Here is a 23,269-nt window from a genome sequence, read left to right on the forward strand (position 1 = left end):
TGCACGTAAAATACACCCTTGCAGACTTAGAAGAGCAGACTAATAACTTTCTAGCAAAAATCGTACATAAATATTATAAAACAGAACAAATAACAGCTTCAATCATGTCATCACACCTTCAATAAGTATATATATATATATGTCTAGCATATTTACCTTTATTGTAGGAAAATACATTTGCAATTAAATTGATAAAAAACAACTACATTTAATTAAATAGAACTTTTGTTAGGTTGTGTGGATGAGTAAAGAGTCGTAAAGTCAAAATTGTCAATAGATACAGAAGTACTATCAAAACCTTGTAATTTATCTAAAACATCCAAGGAAATTGTTAGACTGCAAAACCTGTTTGCTCCACTATTTTTCATGTTTTATTACAAATGTTAGTGATAAGTTCTTCGATAGTAGTTAAGAACTTATTAATAGCACTGAAATAAAAGTTGTAGAACACTTAATAGAGGCCATGATTAAACGGTAGTATACACACCGATAATAGTAAAATGACATGTAATCGATGCAAATAGTGGCCCATATCTTAATTTCTTGTCATCATCTAAGTGAGATTTCTTATTGATTTAAATTGCTAAATCCTGATACAAAATACAACATGACAGTTTTTCAATTGAACCACATGCGTTTAAATTTGAAGTTGTTAAAACAACACTTGTCTGTTGCCAATTTGCAGAACTCTTTGAGTATCAAAGTCAAAAGATTGGAGAGGGCAATACACATAATGTTCGGTAAATGAATAATGCAGACAAAAAGTAATATTTATGTAAATGTTTCCTTGTAGAAAAAAATTCATCAAGCTATACACACGAAGAACACGTTAAGCATATCTTTCCCTAAAATGTGCAGTTAGAAGTCCTGTTATGTAATGGCAAAATGTAGATGTCTCTAGTTAGTCTGAAAACTGGTAGGATCAACAGATTCAGTTTAGTACCCTCAATGTTATAGTTAATCAGGCAACAATTTGAATAAAGCCCTATCTATTTGTATGATGCAAATAAGGCACAGTTTTTTACCGGTGTTCAAACGTCATAAATCGATTGCGAGAAAACAAATCTGGGGTTAAACACTTAAACCAAGAGAAACGCATCAGCTTTGTAAGAAAATGTTCCCTAAGAGCTATATTCTAACTTTAAATATAATATGTTTTCAATTGCAATGTGCATATGTCTTGTAACTTCACTTATATTTTAAGCAATTTACTTAGGAGACAAAAACAGAATGGAATATAACACCATTGTGTTAAGGTAAAAACTTTGCAGTTAAGTTAAAATTAAGACTGATCATTACAAAATGATTTAACTTAACCAGACAGCATCAGTAAATCGACAACAAATTAATGTTAATTATGGCAACACATGTACCCTACAAAAATAACTAGTTAATACAACAATTAAAAGAACTAATGCATTTCTGTTGTCTTTGTGAATTATATATGCCTGAAAATTTTAGGCATTTTCTTAAATGCCTGCAAAATTCAGTCATTTTACATAATGCCTTATTTTTCTAGGCATTTTACAAAATGCCTAGACAAATTGAAATGTAAAATGACTGAAATTTGTTTAATAAAATAAAATGTTAAAAAAAATGATTGAAAAAGTTGGTCAACAAAGCAGTTTTATGGTTGATAATTACTGAATGTTAAGAGTTTACATAAAAAAAAAATGTTTTACTTAATTATTCAAAATTCACACAAGCACAGAACTGGACAATTATTTGTTATTTCAAAAATGTTTGGATGACAAAACTGAACTATTACACAATATTTGTCCTGATGTTTTGCAAATACATTGTTTGCCGTAAAATCTGGGATTTTTTTACGAATTTTAAGATGTTTACCACAGTTAACTACTGTTTTGTTAATTTATCAGATTGCAAAGACCCACAAATTTCCGTGCGGCAGTAAGTCTGACAAATAATATGTTCTTTTTTATTGAAACTCAAATACTTAGGCCACACTAATTTGATTAATAGTTCTTTGGATTGTCCCGCTCCTGTTTTTGAGAAATCAAGTTTTTAACAACAACAAAAAAACTAGCGCTTCCATATTTTTCTGGTCCGCATGCCACTCCAAAATTAGTCTTGCCTTGATTTTTTTTTCTCACTGACGCTTTGTTTTTGCATTTATCTAATCTTGGTTCAAACTCACGTGTGATCGATCAATAAAAAGTGAAAGGAAATATAAAAATCAAAATGTCAAGCCATCAGTTGTGGTTTCGGCTCAATGCCGAGGACAGACAATCATTGAATTAAAAAACAATTGTTCAGAGAACCATTGATGGTCTTTCCACCAGTAAAGATTTTTTTTTATATGAAAATATTCAAATTTGGTTTTTAAATGTCAATTTTAGCCGTCAAATGACAGCTTATTGAACGCTGATTCCAAAAATATATGGTTTCTATACAAAAAGATATAAATAAGGGAGACCACATATATTATTTCCGGTATTTTTCGATAGTTGACTTGACACTGATTCCATAAATATATGGTCCTATATACTTTTACATTAATTTAGTACAAAATATAGCTACTTCCGGTTTACAAATTGTCACTTCCGGTTGGCTTTTCCTAGATCACATTGCTTGCAACCTAATGCAAAAACCCCCATTGCTTTATCATGTATACATATGAGGTAAAAGCAAAGGTCAAAATCTAGAACGTTAAATTTACATATGACCTTGAGCTCAATTTCAAGGTCATCAGCCAAGGACCTCAAATCAAAAGACTCTAGGCCTCTACCTTATACTGTTAATGAGTTATATTACCATACAACTAATATGAGATATAAAAGGGGGAAAACTTGCCTCAAACGTCTACATACTCTTTCAACTAATATTTACGTGTTACGACATGTCGCAACTAACAATTGTGTGAAAATGTTTTGTCGATATCTTATAAGATTTCTGAAAATAAGAGATCACAAGCCAAAATCAAAATTTTAAACATGACCTTGACCTTTGACCTTGACCTCATTTTCATTATTTTGGACCAAGGACCTCAAAACAAAAGACCCTAGGCCTCTAACACTTATGGTTTTCCAGTTAAAAATGCATATCACTTATATCAAATATAAAAGGGGAAATATCTCTCATATGGAGTCTCCAGATAGCTTCGGTGAAAATAAATCAAATCATCCTGAGGATATAACGAGCAATTTGGTAAAATAAATTTGTCGGTTTCTTATACAGTTGCGAATATTAAGCGATCACAAGAAAAACAGTGTTCGGGGAGATAACTCTTACATTGAAAAGATTTTGGTTACACTGTGTCAGTTTCAAATGCGTATTAATTGTTCGATATCATATACCATATATCTAAGCGACATCTTGCGAAACAAAAAAATTGCGAATGAACAAAAAGTTGGCGGAAGAAAAAAAATAATAATAAATATAAATCAATTGCTTTTGAAAAGCAATTGTAAACGGTCTTTCCCCCTTTGAAATTGATTATAGGGGGGGGGGGGGTTGTTTGTTCGTTTGTTTGTTTGTTTCGGTATGGGGTCTATATTATTGTGTTACCGGAGAAGTTTCATGTTTAGTTTGGAAAGTTTTTATTTTATTTTAGGTACAGCGCGCGCGCCAGATTGAGGAGACACCACGTGACGCGGGTTTATATTAACAAAAACTTAGTCTTTTTATTTCTTTTTAGGTGGGGACGTTAAACAGACAACATCTATAGAGATGGAATGTACACAATGTAATTTCTTTTGTCATTGTAGGAAATTGACATTTTGTTCACAGTTCACCAGCAGTTCATGATTTGGATTTAATTGATCCGGTGTAAATTTAAAACACGTTAAAGGATTATTTTCTTAAAATGTACATTTTTCAGCACAAGTTTTGTAACAGATAAGTTTTTCAATCCAGGAGCGGACATTTTTATTGTAGGACTTCACTGAGATTTACGGACCTAGCAAGCGATTTTTACGGCATTGCCATTTTTTTCTCTAGGAAAAGCTTTGAGAGATATCTGCACCAAGTTTTTTTATAAACTTTTAGTACATGTATGCCCTGCTGACTGCAAATTTTGAGGTCGATTGTACTTGTAGTTGCAGAGTACATGTGGATTTTTTTTCAGAAGTGACGCAAGAACAATATTAAATTTCAATGTTTCATGAAACATGATTGATTGATCATGATTGGTTGATTGATTGATTGATTGATTGATTAATTGATTGATTGATTGATTGATTAGTTGGTTGGTTGGTTGGTTGGTTGGTTGGTTGGTTAAACGGTTAAACACGTTGGATAGGGTCAATTGAAACAGCGAAAAAGAAACAAAGATCTTGGACCCTATATTAAGCACATGAGACTGAAACATGATTGATAGATCATGATCATGATTGATTGATTGATTGATTGATTAATTGATTGATTAGTTGGTTGGTTGGTTGGTTGGTTGGTTGGTTAAACGTTTAATCACGTTGGATAGGGTCAATTGAAACAGCGGAAAAGAAACAAAGATCTTGGACCCAATATTAAACACATGAGACTGAAACATGATTGATTGATCATGATCATGATTGATTGATTGATTGATTGATTGATTGATTGATTGATTAGTTGGTTGGTTGGTTGGTTGGTTGGTTAAACGGTTAAACACGTTGGATAGGGTCAATTGAAACAGCGGAAAAGAAACAAAGATCTTGGACCCTATATTAAACACATGAGACTGAAACATGATTGATTGATCATGATCATGATTGATTGATTGATTGATTGATTGATTGATTAATTGATTGATTAGTTGGTTGGTTGGTTGGTTAAACACGTTGGACAGGGTCAATTGAAACAGCGAAAAAGAAACAAAGAAGATCTTGAACCCTATGATAAACACATGAGACGGAAACATGATTGATTGATTGATTGATTGATTGATTGGGAAACATGATTGATTGATTGATCATGATCATGATCATTATTGGTTGATTAATCATGATCATGATTGATTGGTTGGTTGGTTGGCAAACACACATAAAACTCTTCAAGTAGTGCCCCAAATCACATATGTACATGACCTTGACCTTTGACCTTGTAACCTTTGTCAAGGTCATTGCTTCACAATGTCATTTCAAAAGACCCTATGGGTCAAGGTCATTTGGTTTAAGAGTTTTGTCTTATAATGGCTTTATATAAACCATCAATGGGGATTATGTCCCTTACACAATGGTAAAACCAATACAGTCGAAATGTAACAAAGTTGCCCCTTGAGGTACCAAACATTTTTCACTATGTAAATTTTCCGTATCTATAACCATTCCAAAGTTATAGGGAAATCAAAGACCAATAAAAATCTAAAATACGACCTTGACCTTTGACCTTGACCTTATTTTAATATTTTTGGACCAAGGATCTAAAATCAAAATACCCTAGGTCTCTATCTCTTATGGTTTTCCAGTTTAAAATACATTTCAAAATTTCAAAAACAAAAGGGGAAATAACTCTCATATGGAATCTCCATACGGCTTCGGTCAAAATAAAACAGAACATCCTGAGGATGTAACGCGCCATTTGGAAAAATAAATTTGTCAGTTTCTTATACGGTTGTGAAGATTAAGCGATAACAAGAAAAACAGTGTTCGGGGAGATAACTCTTATATGGGAAAGTGTTCGGTTAAGCAGGGTTAGTCTCAAAAGCGCATAAACTGTTCGATATCATATTTCATTTATCTAAGCGACATCTTGCGAAACAAAAAAACAGCGAAGGAAAAAAAAGTTGGCGGAAGAAAAAATATAATAATTAAAAACCAATTGTTCAGAGAACAATTGAAGGTCTTTCCACTAGTAAAGATCTATTTTGATATTGATATAGTAAAAATCAGTTAATAATATTACTTCCTATGGCTTTATGATGTATTTATATGAATTTAAAGAGAAGGTCAAAATCTAGAACGTCCTATTAACCTATGACCTTGACCTCAATTTCAAGGTCACAAACCAAGGACCTCAAATCAAAAGACTATAAGTCTTATTTATAGTTGGTTAATGAGTTATATCACCATACGCGTATTTTTTAATACAAGAGGGGAGAAAACTCCCTTTTACGTTCAACGTACCCTTGCAATCAAAATTTGCGTGTAACGACATGTCGCAACAAACAATTTAGGTAAAATAATTTGTCGTTATCTTATACAGTTTAAGGAAATAAGAGAGAATAAGCCAAATTCAAAAATTTGAATATGACCTTGACCTTTGACCTTGACCTAATTTTCATTTTTTTGGACCAAGAACCTCAAATCAAAAGATCCTAGGTCTCTAGCACTTATGGTTTACAAGATAGAAATGCATATCACTTATATCAAATGCATAAGGGGAAATAACTCTCATATGGAGCGTTCATATCACTTTGGTCAAAAAAGGACAAATCATGCGAAGGATATAACGAGCAATTTTGTAAAATAAATTTGTCATAATATTTTACGGTTGCGAAGGAGTTGCGCTAACAAGGAAAACAGTGTTTGGGGAGATAACTCCTACAAAGAAAAGTATTCGTTTACGCAGGGTAAATTTCAAAAGCGCTTAAACTGTTCGATATCATATACCAAATATCTAAGCGACATATTGCGAAACAAATGTTTATCGCAAGAACAAAATTAGGCGGAAGAAAAAAAAAAAAAAAAAAAATAATCAGAAGAAAAACAATAGGTCTTTCCACAGAAAAGTGGAAAGACCTAATAATAATCAGAACAAAAACAATAGGTCTTTCATCCGAAAGGTGAAAGACCTAATAATTATAATCAGAAGAAAACCAATAGGTCTTTCCACGGAAAAGTGGAAAGACCTAATAAACGGCTGCCATCCGTTGTTCGTCATTATTTACATTCGAAGATACATTTTATGAAGACAAAAGGGTAACGTCTGTCAATACTTTTTTTGATGATATCAAACACATACGAATTCAACAACAACCGATGGCTGTTTTGCCAGACAAGCTAGGGCTGGGGATTGTCTGGCAAAACAGCCGTTGGACGTCAGAGTAATTTCGGACTACATCAATGTTGGCACTGACATGGATATTTCTATGTTGTAAGAGTTAAACTGTAAAATTGTGAATTTTGAAATAGATAGAACACCCTCCGATGCAAACAATAATTCAAATGAATTACCAACAGGTCCCCATTAAAAAAAAATGCGTTTGCAGTGTTAATAGAAAAACAATAGAACTTCATATAAAACTAAACTTAAATCATGAGAACAGGGCAAGGAGAAATTGATAGGCTCATAGAAACTGTTGTGTGACCTTATTGACTTGGCTAGTACTATAAAGTGTGGGTGGTCTTCAGATACTTAAGAATCAGGGACAAAATAAACTTAAAAATGCTTTGTGGTAGACCACATCCATCAAAGACTGCAATTTACTGTGAAATATGTCAAAATCCTACTATCAAAATAAAATCTATCCGATATTAAAAAAGTATTCATTCTTAGAGTGCATCTTACAATTCACAGTAGATTAGTTGAACACATATCCTTCTGTTCCAAGCACAGATCTTAATATAACAATAAGGAGATTTGGTTAAATGCCAATAAGACAACTATCCACCAAAATTCAAAAGAATTAGATGTAAGCAATATAGGCAACCAAAAATTATTCTTCAACCATGAGAAAATCCCATGTTTTGTTTAGGACCTTTCCAGAATAAATGGCATAGGGGGATCCCGGAGGAAGTCACCTGTATCAAAATTTGATGGGTAGTGGTAATTTAAGAAAGATTGCTTGAACATTTAAATGAAATATCCAATTTAAAATGTATGCATTGTGGGGTCAAATAAAAAGTTCCTCCCCCTCTACATTTAGTTTTGGAACAGCCCTTGGTGGAATTTAATTAAACCTCAAAAATTGTCAAAAAAAGCTTTTCACCAAAAAGTTACAAACTGAAAGTATCAATTTAATAATTGTCATGTGATTTGCATGCTCCCTACATTTGTGGAGGTAATTGGCATTCCAATTCCTCAGTCACATTCAAGAGATTTTTTTCAAATATTTGCATGCTGCAAGGTGAAAGAGTCTACAGTTCAATGTTTGCTTAGAGTCGAATAATGAATTCAAATGGGATAACAGGCCTTATTCCTTAAAAAAAACAGTGCTTTTCCTTCTTTTTCTGTTTGATAAACATTGCATGTATCACTTTAAAAAAAAAACGATATCGCTCGCTCCTCTTGCATACATGTACCACTCGCCTGTCAAAAACTCATTTTCAAGATTTTTTTAAAAACAAAAAAATTTCGCTCGCTCGCTCCATTTTTTTTTAGAGCAAATGTCTGGAGAACTATTTATCAAATTGGTGTGGCCTTATATTTGAATCTCAACAAATAAAAAAAGACCTTGAATGGCAAAAAACATGCTTAAGAGTTGAATAAGATTGGTTGTGGATGTATACATTCTCACTCTTTCTGAATGGTGACATTAAATATATTGCCGCATGTCAGTAAATTGCAGCACGCTGTGCACATTGAGAACCCTATGACCGTTTTTCAATTGGATTTGTTTGTCCCTATCCAAAACACAGTTATTTCAAAAGCAAGTGGCAGTTAGATTTAATGTTCTTTACCCATGTCAATCCACTGCAGAAAAAACCAAGATGAATTATAACCAAACAGTTCTCGTCTTTAAAAATGCATGAAATATTTGCCACTGAAACAAACAAACACCAATCAGTTAAATCAGTTAAATATAAACAAACCTTTTCTCTGCTTCATATGTTTCAATTTACTTATTTAAATCTAGATCTTCTAAAAATTCTTTGGAAATGTTATTCTATTGAAAGAACAATTTGTCCTCCTGTCCTTTTGACAACATAATGATAAATTTACTACTAGTAAATAGTTATCAAAAGTATCAGAATTATAATTTAGTACACCAGACGCGTGTTTCGTCTACACAAGACTCATCAGTGACGTTCAGTAACTTAATACAGAGTTAGGACATATTTAACTTAGTTTCATTAAAAGGACATATCATATGACATACAAACCTTCCAATCTGTTTTTTGCAAAATGAATTAATTCTCAAATCATTAGTTATCATGGTTATTTTCTTTCCGAGATGTTGTGTTTTTGTCCTTTTTTTATTGCATCTCAATGATATCTTTTTTTCTACAAATTGCCTGAAACTGGACAGGCAATTTGTTGACTTTTGTTTAAAAATTTCAGTCATTTTACAAATGACTAGGTAATTTTAGTCATTTTGTATAATACCTGTAAAGATTAGACAATTTTGTAAACTGCCTGAAAATTCAGTCATTTTACAAAATGCCTAAATTTAGAAAATGCCTGTAACATATACATATACCTCGAGAAAAAATGTCAATTTATAACAATATTTTTTATACTTTTGATTGGTTTTATATTAACATCACAATTGATATAAAGCAGCTTGCTAAGCTTGAGACAATACTGTTGTTGTTTTTTGCATTGGTGTTGTCAATCCGTTTTCGACTGATGATTTGAATGTCCCTTTGGTATCTTTCGACACTTTTTTGTTACTCAAAACTATACTGCATTTGCTAGGTGTTATTCATTCACAGTTTATAAATGGCATGGCTATGTTTCTAATCATATTTTGTTTTGAAAGTTTTTACTAGTTTTTATCTGTTTTTCTTAAATTAGTAGTTTGTGATAGCCCCAGTGTGTCTACACATCTTTGTATGTTTTTGTATTACCTTTACAGTTTGAGTCGCAATGCTTCTTATTCTGAAATAAACAAATACAAATAATCAGCTTATTGATTTCATACATCCTGTTTTATGATAAATATTTGATCAATCTTTAGATTTCAAAAGCTGATTGTTTTTTTCCCTCCCTGTGTTGTCTGTGTACTTTGGACATTATCTAACAATTATTGATAGTATCTCCTACAACATTAGTTTATTTTCTTAATTTTTCTAAAATTGTGTGTTTATTTGTAAACTGCCAAACTTGAAAATTGTCACAAAAAAATATATCATTTTCAGCATCTAGCTAGTTATATTAATCACCCTTTTTGTGACAAGCTGTAATGCTTCAATCTCATAAAGAAGCTTTTCTAAAGCAGTCACTTTTGCTTTGAAAATAACTACTGTCAATTACATGATTTACTGTTGGAGTCATTAAAATCAAAGCGCGAAAGCGCTGTCAAGGCAGTTAATTGCAGGTTGTGTGTATTTCTAGTCCAGTTATATCATTATCTTCCCTAGAACAGAGGTGGTTTGTAGAATTTAAGATTTAGAGTTCTTTTGTACCTAGTTCACCTATATCTATAGTCTACTGTTTACAGTATATTTTTTGTGCCTCGCCATGAAATGTATTTTAGCCATGGCCTTGTCAGTTTGCTTTAAATTTATGAGTTTGACTGTCCCTTTGGTGTCTTTCATCCCTCTTCTTTAGACATAAAAGAACTTTTCCTTTTCAATATAAATAGACTATTTTTAATTATTGATTGTCTGGACTCACCATTTTCAAAACTGGTGAGTCCACAAATACATCAATATTGAAATCTTTTGTATAAACTGAACACAGTTACCATGACTCACCGTGGCCAAAAATTACGAGTCCCTGGACTCACCTTCAAAAATCCTTAGCGAGAACCCTGATTTAACATGATTTAACCAATTTCACATGTGGGGCGAGTTGGCAGGAGTAATATTTAACATGATTTAACCAATTTCACATGTGGGGCGATTTGATAAATCAGTTTGTGGTGTTTCTTTAAAAAGTGGGGCGATTAGCCAGTGGGGCGACTTGTCCTGCTTCCATTTGAAGGCCCCCTTGAAGGTTTTGTATGACTATATGAACCATCTTTCTCGTAAAACCCCCATGTGCATTTTGAAAAGTTGGCAGATATGTTTCTAACTCCAGGCAAAATCTACCGGTATGAATGAAAAAGAAGATTTCAATTAAGGCTCTGTGGCCATAACAGCTGTCTCATTAGCATTTCAACCACTTCCCATATTTGCAATTAAAACAAAAGAAGAAAATTATTCAACGCAAAAACAAAACTTACTTGTAAATATGAAATTCTCTTTACGGTATTAGTTTTTCTCATTGTTTTAGATTGTACAGTAGTACCTGTAACTGCTTATACCTATTTCTTATTCACTTTTGCTTGATAAACTCACTAAATATCATATACATTGTACCATATGTATTTTTATATGCATTCCAATAACATGAACAATTGTAATTCAATTCTATATACCAAAGCAAAATGAACTGCACCACTTTCATTCACTAGTATGCATCTTTTGGCAAAAAACAAGTTCTTAGATGACACAATTAATATAATATATATTTATTGATAAAAAAATAAAATTTAGTATACAACTCTTTAACAGGTATAAAAAAAGCACAGCTGTGTCATAAATTGTGAAATCTGTGCTGAAAACATAGACATTGATGGTATTTGAGTAATTCCATATGTGAAGCTCAACATTAGCTCGTCAGTTGGTGGTGGACAGTTATAGTTCCTTTCTGCAGGCTAGGATGAATGACTTTTCAGGAAAACCAATTTCACAAATCAAAACTTTCCTCTAGATTTCTCCTACAATAATCATCCAGTTTAGTTCTTTTAATTTAATTGGACACCATCCTGATTTTTAATTTTGCAAACCATTCAGTCTCTTGCTTGCAAATGGTGCATGAAAATAGGATGGGTATGGCAGTAGACAAGTCTCTTTAAAGTGGGTTTGTGCCCTGAAAAAAAGTTTTATAACTTAAGTTTAATTGAAACTTGTGCAACACATATACCTAAATAACTATATAACATAGAAGAGAGCATCATTCGTGTCAATGTTTTGTTCCTGTTTACATGGTCATTGGTATTTTTTCAGAAAGCCTGAGGCATAGCTCATGAATTCCTGTCATTAGACAAATATTACCTAAATTAACATAATTACTGCTAGAATAATTATCTGTATGATATACGTACACTATCATTGTACAGCCCAAGTCTTCAGTATATATAATTGTTGCATTCAGGGTTTCCGCTGGCGGTCGCCATTTTCGCAATTTGCGAAAAAATAATAATTCTGGCGATTAAAATTCGTCATTGGCGAAAGAATTTGGCGAAAGAAATATAACGATTTATTTTCAGCCATCTTGTTTATTCACTTTTTTTCGGGTTTCTCGGACTTAACCGATCAGACAATACTCGGAATTCACCTTGAACTCGTTAAGATTTTGACAGAAAATCAATATTAATCAGCTGATTGCATTCATAGCTATCGACATCAAAGGACTAATTAATAAAGGTGTTAATTATATAATATGACAAATTATGGTTAAATGGCTTCTGTCATATGTCACAAAGGGGATTTATTAACCACTTTGCAACGCACGTGTTTGAAGCAAAATTTTTACGCTTCCTCTCATTCTTTTAATGATAGTCCAGAAAAGAAAATTGTTGTTATGACAAAAAATGTCCATAAATAAATTGTTGTTATGACAAAAAATGTCCAAAAGCAAGAAAGGTCTCCGATTTTAAACTTTGTCATTTAACTTTCATGTAGATCATTGATTTGAGTGAATACTTCAAAGTCGTTTTAGTTACACACGTCTATCAAGCATATATTTACGATTTACGATGGTCTAGAAAAAGAAAACTGTCGTGATGAAGAAATTCAAAAGGTTGGCATGAGAGTAACCCTTCAATGTAATGACTACACCTTACACGAGAGATCAATTTCAAGTGATAAGATGCTTCGTTTTGTTTTAAAAACCACTTCTTATTTAGGGGGGGGGGGGGGGGGGGGGGCTGGAAAAAAAGGAAAATTTTAAAAGAAAAATGTATTTGTGTTACTTGGCGAAAAAAATAATAAAGTGGCGAAAAATATATTGTTTTGGCGAAAGAGGTGGCGAAAAAAATAATTGACCCAGGGGAAACCCTGGTTGCATTCATTCACTCCTGTGTTCAGTCGTTCAAAAATATTTAAACATCAACAAATGAACTTTAATAAGGACAAGAAAACACTAGAAAAGATACGTACGCAGCAGTTAGTAATCATCAAAAATCTGATGGATAACTGGATACCATAAGAAGAAGTACATACAACCCGTGTTTAAGTGTATTTGAAAGAGAAATAAATCTGGTTAAACGATGTAAAAAGGAGAAATATATCTGGTTAAACGATGTATAAAGGAGGAAAAAAATGTAGATATTGCATTACGATGCGTTCTACCTAATAGCACGTGGATATGTTTACATATTTAGACTTGACCCAGTATGACCCGTACCTTTTAGGTCACCGCCGTCGTTTAACTGTTTAAACGCTTGACTACAGTCGTGTATAAGCTAGACAATAAAAAGCTTAAGCCTGTACTATTTGTGTGAAGTAAATGTGTTTGTTCTGTACATTTAAATTGTTTTACCTGATAACAAGGACGTATATCTATCCGTTTCCTTCTCAATTCACTTTGTCAAATTCTTCGAGCTTCTTCAAAACATACGTATTACTGCGCCCGGAAGTGAAAAAAATATGAGAAATCCTCGTAAAATAATGCTATTTTCAATTTTGTTGAATCCATTTTGTTATATTATTATACAAAGATAAAAAAAAAAAGTTGCGATTAATTATGAATTTGCATATCATTGACATTATACGGAACGTTTATGGACTATTTTTTAAGTCGGTCATTTTGGCGGTAAATCATGTACACATACACACGTAGATTGGCTGGTACCCGATTGTAATGTTACACATCAAATATATCAAATAGCTAATACCCGGAACGTAGTACAGGGAACCAGGATAATAAGTAGACAACATACATAACTAATACCGAAATTGAAAACGCTTTACGGTTTCTCGTTCATAAACCGAATTCCGCTTTGAATTATAGAAGATGCAATATTAATCATGTTCAGTCGACTTTTCATTGTCTGAATTAATTAAAGAATCTTTATATGTCAGTTAACACTTGAAATTGACCCGACCTCTTTCCTCACGGAATATACAAATAATGATAGTTTGTAGTCGGGTTGACTGCTTATAATGCAAAATACACAACAATAGCAAGTTCTACAAAACGAACAATACACACTGATCGTTTCTTTAGTACCCAATGTAAATGAAAGAAACAAAAACCATATCATACCATAAAAAGAAGAGGAGAAATTCGAACATTTCCGGATCTATTTCTGGCCAAAAGACCCCCAGCAAAGATTGAGTATGAAAAGATGAACCTCATGACTTAAAAGTCAGGCCTTAAAGCACTGCCTTTAAAAACAGTTGGAAAATACAGTGGTATGCTTACTGTACTGTAGAAGATCAAACATTTTAGTCAACTTTGGATTTTATGTTAATTATTCTTATAAAATACCATAATTCTTGAATAGAGGTTGCCTCAAATGAGTATGAATTACAAAAGAGGATAGGTAAATTATTACATAGACATCAAAACAGTTCTGAAAAACACTTAAAATCATGAGTATACGTTATATCGGAGTTTATTTTACGATTTGGTGACACAATGGCAGATTATATATCCCCTGTGTATAATTGTCGCCAAATTTGAAAATACATGCGAACTGTATCGTATTGTTATAGAAGTAAACAGCACTAGCTTGATTGACACACAGGTTGTAAATAAATATGAATACATCAAACGAAAATACACATACACGTCTAACTTAGAGAACTTTCAAGAACTTTAAGGGCATGTTAAAAATTGATATAGAAATATCTTCGTAATACTGATTTGTTTCTTACATTATAGGCAAACTGTAAGGGTTAGGGTGCCAATTAATAGATCGCATCGATTTGCATCTGCAAACATATCACTGAATGCTGTGTTGTCATAAGGTGTTACAAGTATGATTAACCATTTTAATTAATAGAGAAAACAGAGATAACAAAAGTATTCACATTCTTGTGATCTGAAAAACAACATAAAAGAATCGAAAATGAACAGTTTAATGCATAAAACTTTTAACTACAAAATCAGCCAACTGAACTTAACAAAATAGAATAACTAACAGAGCAGCAACAGACCTTCAAGACCTTCAAGACTTTATCTAGATGTAGGACATCAATAAAAGGAAAGATCACACTTGATGTATGCAAGGATATTCACGCAGTGTCAAATATTTACGTTTTTATAGCTGCCAAAGTGAAAATTAAATAAAACAAAATTAACCGCGATATATGATATATACTTATGGTCCTGTGATACATAACATTGCATCAAAACAGCAATGAACACAATCGAATATTAATACTAAATACTGGAAAGTAGGTCTTAAATTAGCTCAAGCTGAACTGTGCTTTTAGGAAGAATCAATCAATCTTTCAATCAATTAGCTGGTAACATATTGGAGAAGTTTTCCTCCCAGAATATAACAGTTTCATTAGTTTTTCTGCTTTGATCACTTAATTTCTTTTATATACACTCAAGTCAGGAATAGGATATTTGTTTTCCATTCGTTTAATGAGTTTGAGTTTATGATTTTGCCATTTGTTAAGTGGCACTCCGATTTGAATTTTCCTTGAAGTTCGGTATTTTTGCTATTTTACTTTTTTTTCAAAAGAAAGTGGGTATACACAAATATTTCTTACCTTTTCAAAAACCCAATTTAGAGGACATTTCGTTTCATGTATTTTACCATTCTTGCATCTCCATTGTGGTTTCGTTTTTGCATCTGACAAAGGAATTAAACAGGTTTTACCATTGCATATTTCTCCAATTTCTATATCAATCAGATCTGCCATTAGATGGTGACTTTGTTTACCAAAACAACGTCGGTAAAACTGAAGAATTCGTCCAAGTGCCAAAGTCAAGCACTCCTGTGTTGTTGTTGCTAGATCCGGTGATATGAGCTGCTTTGACTCGTTATTTATGAGGTATGCATATATTCTCTGCCCTTCAACATTAATTTGAAGTTCATTTCTGTTGTCAGCATCCATTATTGCAGCTTGAAAATAAAGACAAAAACGAGCATCAACTACTTTCAAAGACCAGATGCTAATTGCAGCCCCTATAATCTTGAAAGACAAAGCAGATGGAACCACCGTATCCTTTAGATGATAAGCTATGCATATTGTTCTGTCATCTGTTGCAGCATTCTTCATTTTTCTCGGAATTTTAGACTTCACCATGCAGGGTATCAGAAATGAATCTGCAGCTGTATCCTTCTCTGTGTAGCGTTTAGGTTCTACAAGTATATCAAGATGAAGGAGGACCTGCACTATATATTCATTTGTTCTGACATCCGTTAACATATCTTTGAAAGCTGGTTGTGACCACAGAGTTAAAAGGTCTGTCTTCTTTAGAACTCCAGTAGATGACAAATTCTCCAGTATGTCTCGAACGGGTCCTTTTTCTGGCCAAAACATTATGTCAGTTATGAAGGCTTTCAGGATATTGACCATTGCTGTAGGCTGAATGACAATAAAATCTCTTAGAGCAGGTTCATCGAAGTATAATAACTTTCCTATTGAGTGCTGTACAAGCAAGAAATCGTCTACTCTTCTTTCATTCAGGGCAAACTCATTATTCGATTTGTTTATCTGTAAAAGTCTTTCTTTTGTTATTAACTTTACCCCATCTTCTCTCATATCTGATATCTGTAATTCAAGAGGTACCCAAACATTCGGCCTTCGTTGTCCCCATGTTGACTGTTGAAAGGCGATATCAACTAATGTATCCTTCAAGCGCTCAATATCTTGGTCTGCTGCATCTGTTGCATTAATGAAAAAGACAGTGTCATACATGATATGTTCATGAAGCTTGTGTGATGAAAACATTTCCCGCAGTTCCTCATTGAATTTAAGGGACAGTTTCCTTTTCTCATCCTGTCAAATATATCAATCATATCAAATTATTTAATTTTCACGAAAAATACAACTTTGTTGACTGTTTTAAAACAGCACAACCAAACAACAAACAATATTTGTCTAATTGGCAATCATACCACATTTATTATTTGTTCATTTAGAAAAAAATCATTTGGAGAGGACTTTTCTCATCATTGCTACTTTAACATATTTTAAAGAACTGCTGTCATTCAACATCAATATTTTCAAGCACTGTGAACTAATTCAATATACCGAACTCTTTTCCTGATGACTCAGAATTTTCATTTTTAGCTTAAACTTGATGCTCCAAGGAGCTGGTGTCGCTCAACTGATATTTTTGTTAACAATTGATGCATGAAATAATGTAACTGTTTTACTTTTGCTTAGTTTCAGAAATTTAAGCCAAAAACTGCATTTAACCACCTATGTTCTATCTTAAGCCTGATAACCATCTTGGTTAGTAGGCGGGGTCATGGGATAATTTTTTTTATCTAGATACTTTAATAATGATTGTCGTTAAGCTTGGTAAAAGTCTCAATAGTTTCAAAGGAGAAGATTTTTGTAAAAGATTACAAATATTTATCAAAAATTGTTAGAAATTTACTTTGGAGGGCATCAATTCCTTACGGGGTCAATTGACAATTTTTGTCATGTTGACTTATGTATAGTTCTTACTCTTCTATCATTATTAATGTTAACAGTTTACAGTTTATTTCTATCTATAATAATATGCAAGATAACACAAATAAAGGGCTGCGCTTTAGCGCATGATACGCCCATTGCTCTTTAAACTTGTCTTTTATGCTTTAAATGAATTTATATGATCAACTAGATATAGTGTGAGCCCTGTCAAATACCCCCCCCCCCCCCAAACAAAAAATAAAAATGCACCAAAAAATTGGCACTATTAAGACTACCTCAAATTTAACTAAGTTTGTTGTCTTAATTTTTCATCGATACATAAAATTTTGTGAAAGTGTTAGTTATTGTCCCAAAATTGGAAAAATCCCCCCTTTTTTAAGCATAAAAATTTATAACACGGAAATGTAATATCTGAAATTTATAAAAATTGAAAGGGAGCTTACATCAATAGATATAAACAATTCACCAAAGTTTCATGGACATTGGTGAAAGCCTTTTTGAGTTATTGTCACAAGTGTTAAAAATCCCCCTTTTTTATGAATAAAGCCCCATAAATCCAAAACTTAAAATCTGAAATTAAAAAAAAAACGAAAGGGAGCTTACATCAATAGATATAAACAATTCACCAAAGTTTCATGGACATTGGTGAAAGCGGAGTTATTGTCCGAAGTGTTGAAAATCCCCCCTTTTTTATGAATAAAGCCCCATAAATCCAAAACTTAAAATCTGAAATTAAAAAAAAAAGAAAGGGAGCTTACGTCAATATATATAAACAATTCACCAAAGTTTCATGGACATTGGTGAAAGCCTTTTTGAGTTATTGTCCGATGTGTTAAAAATCACCCCTTTTTTATGAATCAAGCCCCATAAATCCAAAAACTTAAAATCTGAAATTAAAAAAAAACGAAAGGGAGCTTACGTCAATAGATATAAACAATTCACTTAAGTTTCATGGAAATTGGTGAAGGTGTTTTTGAGTTAATGTCCGGAGTGTGGACGGACGGACAGACGGACAACGGTATACCATAATACGTCCCGTCCCAGGCGTATAAAAACGGCAAAATATCTTCAAAATTACCTATTAAGGATACAAAAAGAAGATGTGGTATGATTGCAAATGAGACAACTTTTCACAAGACACAAAAATGACACACACATTAACAACAATAGGTCACAGTATGGCCTTCAACAATGATCGAAGCCCATACCGCATAGTCAGCTATAAAAGGCCCCGAAATGACAATGTAAAATGAGAAAACTAACGAAAAACACAAATGTAGCATATACGAAACGACAACCACTGAATTACAGGCTCCTGACTTGGGACAGGCACATACATACATAATGTAGCGGGATGAAACATGTAAGAGGGATCCCAACTCTACAACTAACCTGTGACGTATTACAGTACAGCATAAGAACAAACTAGGGGCAGTAACCCAACAACGAGTTATCTGAATTGTCTGAAAATGTCAGGGCTGATAGATCTTAACCTTATAAACCTGATTACCTCAGGCAGATTTGCTCTACATGCTTTAGTTTCAGAGATGTTTTTTTTTTTACCAATTCCGGCCGTCTTGGTTGACAGATAGGGTCATCATATACTTTTTTTAAAACTATATACCCTTATGATAATTGTGGCCAAGGTTGGTTAAATTTAGCCCAGTAGTTTCAGATAAGATTTTTGTAAAAGATTACAAACATTTACAATTTTTTTTTTAAATATATTGACCATTTTGGTCGTGTTGATTTATTTGTAGATCTTACTTTGCTGAACAATTGTGCTGTGTACAGTGTATCTGTTATACTATTCAAGATATTAGGCCTAAATTAAAATATTGTTTATTTGCCCTTTTCCGACCCTATGTTTTGAAACAGGGTAGGTAGGTAGGTAAAATATTTTATTTCCCCCCCCCCAAAAAAAAAAACTTGGCTCGGTATATTTTTTTGTCATGGGTAGGCAGGTAGGTATAATATTTTTTTTTATAGATACAAAATCTGCATAATGTCATTTTTGACCGTTTTACTTGTTTGGCTTTGTAAATATTTTGATATGAGCGTCACTGATGAGTCTTATGTAGACTAAACGCGAGTCTGGCGTACTAAATTTTATAATCCTGTTACCTTTGATAACTATTTACACCACTGGGTCGATGCCACTGCTGGTGGACGTTTCGTCCCCGAGGGTATCACCAGCCCAGTAGTAAACACTTCGGTATTGACATGAATATCAATAATGTGGTCCTTTTTATAAATTTCCTGTTTACAAAACTTTGAATTTTTCGAAAAACAAAGGATTTTCTTGTATCAGGCATAGATTACCGTAGCCATTTTTGGCACAATTTCTTGGAATTTTGGATCCTCAATGCTCTTCAACTTTTTACTTGTTTGGCTTTGTAAATATTTTGATATGAGCGTCACTGATGAGTCTTATGTAGACGAAACGCGCGTCTGGCGTACTAAATTTTATAATCCTGATACCTTTGATAAATATTATTTTTGCAAATAAGTTTTCTGGGAATTTTGTTTTGAAAAAAAAAATATCACGTAAAATGTGAAGCTACTTCATAGGCACTACTATTTTTTTTCAAATATCAAAATATAGAGCTGTGCGGCATGTCTTCAACGTTTATATGCCTGGAACTTTGAAGAGTTTAAACTTGCACTTATATTCTGTACGGAGTACCTTGTACGCTTACCAAAAGGTTTTCTGTAAGAGATAACTTTGTACTGGTAAGATATGTCCGGGCAGACATACATTACTAGTAGAAAAAGTCCCAAGAGTGTTAAAAATTTCGTGTGTGACCTTGTTTCCAATAAAAATGCTTCAAGACTTAAAACTCAATTGTCACGTATTTTACATCGCATTTATTTGTCTGTTTGTCTTTTTCATTTTAAGCCATGGCGTTGTCAGTTTGTTTTACATTTTATGAGTTTGACTGTCCCTTTGGTATCTTTCGCCCCTCTTTTATAAATGATCGGTATGGAAAACTTGGCGATTTTACTGCCAGATATTCTCTACTTTGCAGGGTTTTGTCACTTTTGGTTCAAGTCAGATATAAATAATTATAGCGGCATCGTTAACATAATCGTCCTGATCTTCGGATCACAAAAGGCCATCCCTCCATAGAATACAACGTCTGTTTACAAATTAGTTTGTACACACGTCGGTAATTTTGTATCAAAAGAACTTTTTTGTAAATGAACCCTGCTCTTTAAGTATAAAGGTACAGGGTAACGTACGTACTATCATGTAAGCGTTCAACATCGATTTCAAACGCTCAGGTGATACCAAACCGACTGTACCTTATATGTTAAAGATAAAACCCGAAGATTCCGGGAAATACAAATATAAGATTTTTGGTAGGAACGAAAAAATAAAATAAAATAAAATCTTGCTGGTAAATACAAATAAAAGATTTTTAGGCGGAACGAATTTATAGGGTTGGTCGGTAAAGGGCAAACAAACAATATTTTAATTTAAGCCTCAACCAAAAACTGCAAAAAATCGTTAAAATTACCAAATTCAGGGGCAGCAATCCAATAACCGGAATTTGGTTATATTTGGCCCAGTAGTTTCCGAGAAGATTTTGTAAAAGTTAACGACGGACAACAGACGACGAACGCCAAGTGATAAGTAAAGATCACTTGGCCCTTTTTGGCAAGATAAGCTTAAAATGGATATCAGGTATACATGATTAATATCAGTATTCTCTATTGTTGTTCTGCAACATACCACATCCCTCCTCTTAAGCTTTGTACAGGTTAAAACTTTTGAGAGGAACTAAAATTGACGGTCGCACAATTCCCCAAGACGACAAGATTTCCTACTCAGCGATTATATTTTATCATCCTTGCTGCCAAGCTGTTGACTGTAAAATATAGTGCTGTGAATCCAATGTCTACTGATTCCCCAGCGATATAACTAAAAACTGTTCCAAAACGGAAACCTATTTATCTTATCAAAGTGGGAAAATTAAAGAGACAATTTCCAGAAAGTTCATTTTAATAACCAAAAGCCAACTAAATTTTCAATGCAAGGTCACGATTTGACATATATCAAACACATGTTAGTATCTCTCTTTAAAAGCAATTTCAATTAATTCAATATGGTTTCTGTGTGTGTTACAATTCGTTGTTGTGTCTCTGTTGTGTCGTAGTTCCTTTATATTTTATATTTTTCCCTCAGTTTAGTTTATAATCCGGATTTGTTTTTTCTCTATCGATTAATGTATTTTGAACAGCGGTAAACTACTGTTGCCTTTATTTAGTGTTTTCGTCTGTTTTTGCTGGGCCCTTAATTTCATCCTGGCCCCAGACAAAACAGATTTAAGTTTATAGATATAAAAAGAGATGGTACGAGTGTCACATCAACAAACGGCAATCACTGAACTTCTGACAGCCATAAACAGTTTCCAGACTTAATAGTTATCAAAGGTACCAGGATTATAATTTAATACGCCAGACGCGCGTTTCGTCTACATAAGACTCATCAGTGACGCTCAGATCAAAACATTTAAAAAGCCAAACCAATACAAAGTTGAAGAGCATTGAGGACCGAAAATTCCAAAAAGTTGTGCCAAATACGGCTAAGGTAATCTACTCCTGGGCGTAAGAAAATCCTTAGATTTTTGAAAAATTCAAAGTTTTGTAAACAGAAAATTTATAAAAAAAAAAAGACAATATAATTGATATTCATGTCAACACCGAAGTGCTGACTACTGGGCTGGTGAAAACCTCGGGGACGAAACGTCCACCAGCAGTGGCATCGACCCAGTGGTGTAAATAGTTATCAAAGGAACCAGGATTATAATTTAATACGCCAGACGCGCGTTTCGTCTACATAAGACTCATCAGTGACGCTCAGATCAAAACATTTAAAAAGCCAAACCAATACAAAGTTGAAGAGCATTGAGGACCCAAAATTCCAAAAAGTTGTGCCAAATACGGCTAAGGTAATCTACTCCTGGGCGTAAGAAAATCCTTAGATTTTTGAAAAATTCAAAGTTTTGTAAACAGAAAATTTATAAAAAAAAAAAGACAATATAATTGATATTCATGTCAACACCAAAGTGCTGACTACTGGGCTGGTGATACCCTCGGGGACGAAACGTCCACCAGCAGTGGCATCGACCCAGTGGTGTAAATAGTTATCAAAGGTACCAGGATTATAATTTAATACGCCAGACGCGCGTTTCGTCTACATAAGACTCATCAGTGACGCTCAGATCAAAACATTTAAAAAGCCAAACCAATACAAAGTTGAAGAGCATTGATTAAGACAGGTGCAAACAGATGCAGCGGATTTTAATGTTTTAATAGGTACGTATATTCACCCTAACCTGAAACAAACATTTAACAACACAACACAGAGAGACACACTATAAAGTATCATTTGCAGTGGCTTACCTCAAAAAGACATAGTAAAACACGTGAACAGACACTGAACGAACAAATTTGATCTATGATACAATGTGAATACAAAATCAATAACATAAGGGATGATGTATTTACCAATTCCAGATAGACATTCATAACCTTGAAGAAAATGTATTTAAAGGGAAAATTCACGATTTTTCACTTATGATCTTATTGTGTTCATAATACCATAAAAAACAATATTCACCAAGTTTTATTTTGATATGAAAACTAATAAAGAAGAAAATTGGGAATTATTAATTTTATTTCTTCAAACTTCTTGACTTATGTGATGTAGTTGAAGTCTTTTTGTGTGCCAGGTGAAATAAATCTCATTTAAGTCTTGTACGTTAACCATCTCATAACGCGATTTAAAGCGCATCGACGACTTTTGATGTAGCTATAAACCAACAAAAAATAAGTGATAGCCA

The sequence above is a fragment of the Mytilus trossulus genome, unplaced genomic scaffold, assembly GCF_036588685.1.
Source record: "Mytilus trossulus isolate FHL-02 unplaced genomic scaffold, PNRI_Mtr1.1.1.hap1 h1tg000158l__unscaffolded, whole genome shotgun sequence".
Taxonomy (NCBI): Eukaryota; Metazoa; Mollusca; class Bivalvia; order Mytilida; family Mytilidae; genus Mytilus; species Mytilus trossulus.